Source organism: Loxodonta africana (assembly GCF_030014295.1).
Source record: "Loxodonta africana isolate mLoxAfr1 chromosome Y unlocalized genomic scaffold, mLoxAfr1.hap2 SUPER_Y_unloc_1, whole genome shotgun sequence".
Lineage (NCBI taxonomy): Eukaryota > Metazoa > Chordata > Mammalia > Proboscidea > Elephantidae > Loxodonta > Loxodonta africana.
Window position 1 is genome coordinate 1,514,799 of NW_026974853.1, and position 2,492 is coordinate 1,517,290.

The following is a 2,492-nucleotide window of genomic DNA, read 5'->3' on the forward strand; positions in this document are numbered from 1 at the left end:
AGGAGTTAGAGTGAGGGTTACGGTTAGTTTTACAGCTAAGGTGAGGGTTTAGGGTAAGTGTTATGATTAGGGTTAGAGTTAGAGTTAGGTTTAGGTTCAGGGTTAGGGTTCGGTGTAGGATAAGAGTTAGCTTTATGTCCAGGTTTAGGATTAGAGTTAGTGTTCTATTTAGGGTCAAGGTTAGAGTTAGGGTTAGGATTAGGATTAAGTTTAGGTTTAGTTTCAGAGCTGTTGTAAGGGTTAAATTTAGGGTTACTGAGGGACTAGCGTTGTGGTTAGGGTTAGGTTTAAGGTAAGGGTTTGGGTTGGGTTTAGGTTTAAGGTTAGGGTTAGGATTTGGATGAAGTTTAGCTTAGGGTTAAGGTTATGATTATGGTTAGGGCTAGAGTTTGGGTTTGTGTTCAGGTTAGTGTTAAGGTTAGGTTTAGGGTTCAGTTAGGGTTAGGGCTTATGTTTAGGGTTAGCGTTAGGTTTAGGTTTAAAGTTAGTGTGAAGTGTAGGTTAAGGACGAAAGTTAGAAATAGGTTTAGGAGTATAGATAGTGTTAGACGTTAAGTTTAGGGTGTTAGGGTTAGGTTTATGGTTAGGGTAGGGTTGAGTTTCGGGTAAATATTAGGATTAGGGTTAGTTTAGGGTTACTGATCGTATTAGGGTTAGGTTTAGGGATAAGTTTGTAGATAGCATTATGTTTAGGGTTGGGGATACGGTTAAGGGTTAGGGAGAGGGTTAGGGTTAGGTGTACACTTAAGGTGAGGGTTATGGTAATTGTTATGGTTAGGGTTAGAGTTGGAGTTAGGCTTAGGTTTAGGGTGAAGTTTCCGTTAATAGTCAGGGTTAGGGTTAAGGTTAGATTAGGTTTAAGGTTAGTGTTAGAGATCGGTATAGACTTAGGCTTAGGGTTTGGGCAAGGTTAGGGTTAAAGCTAGGTTTACGGTAAATGGTAGGGCTAGGTTAGGGTTAGGGTTAGCTTTAGAGTAAGAATTAGTGCTAGGAATTAGGGTTAGGGTTAGAGTCAGGTTTAGAGTTATTGTTAGGTTAAGGGTTAAGTTTAAGGTAGAGTTCAGCTTAGGGTTAAGTTTAGGGTTAGAGGAAGAGTCAGGTTTAGAGTTATTGTTAGGTTTAGGGTTAAGTTGAAGGCAGAGTTAAGGTTAGGGTTAAGTTTAGGGTTAGAGGAAGAGTCAGGTTTAGGTAAGTGTTAGGGCTAGGATGAGGGATAGCGTTAGGGTTAGGAAAAGGGTTAGGGGATCGTGTGAGTGTTAGTGTTAGGTTTACAATTAAGCTGATGTTTTACGGTGTTACGGTTAGGGGTAGGGTTAGGGTTAGGTTTAGGGTTAGGGGATTGTTTAGGGTTTGGTTTAGTTTTAGGCTTAGGGTTAGGAATAGGTTTGGGGTAAAATTACGTCCAGGATGAGGGTTAGGGTAAGGGTTAGGTTTTGGTGTTTGAGTTAAGGTTAGGGGTAGCTTTAGGGGTAGGTTAAGTGTTAGGGTTAGGTTTAGGTGTTTGGGTAAATATTAGGGTCAGGTATAGGGTTAGGTTTAGGGTTAGGGTTAGGTTTTGGTTTAGGGTTAGGTTTAGGGTGAAGTTGAAGCTAAGGGTGAGAGTTGATCTTAAGGTTAGAGTTAGTGGTTAGGGTTAGGGTTAAGTTTAGGATGAAATTTAGGGTTAAGGTTAGGTTTAGATTTAGGGTTAGGTTAAGTGTTAGGGTTAAGTCATGTTAAGTTTAGGACTAGGTGAAGGTTAGGGATAGGGTTAGGTTAAGGTTTGGGGTTAGGTTTTGATGTTGGGGTGAGGGTTATTGCTGGGTTTCCATTTAAGCTGAGTGTGTAGGGTAAGTTTTAACGTTAGGAACAGGGATAGAGTTAGATTTGGGGTCAGGGTTAGAGTTAAGTTTAGGGTTAGGTTTCCGGTTAGGTTTAGGGCTAGGGTCAGGGTTGGGGGAGATTTAGTGTTAGGTTTAGTTTTAGGGTTAGTGTTAGGGTGAAGTTTATGTTAAGCGTGAGGTTTAGGGTTGCGGTTAGCGTTCAGGTTCAGGTCAGGTTTAGGGTTAGTTTTCGGTTGAGGTTTAGGGTTATGTTTAGTATTAGTGTTAATTTTGGTTAGGGTTAGAGTTTGAATGAAGTTCGGCTAGGTTTAGGGTTATGGTTAGTGTGAAATTTTGCTTAAGGGTGAGGCTTTGGCTTAGGATTAGGGTTTGAGTTATGGTTACAGGTTAAGGTTATGTTTAGGATTTAGATTAGGTTTAGGCTAAGGATTTGGGTTAGAGTTAGGGTTAGGGGTTAGTGTTTCAGTTAGGTTTAGGATAGGGTTGTACTTAGGGTCAAGTTTAGGGTTACGGCAACAATTAGAGTTACGATTACAGTTAAGGTGAGTGTTTTGGGTAAGTGTTAGGATTAGGGTTAGGGTTAGGGCTAGGGTTAGGTTTAGAGTTAGGGTTAGAGTTTAGGGTTAGTTTTAAGTTTATGATAGGCTTAATGTTAGGTTAAGGTTAGGT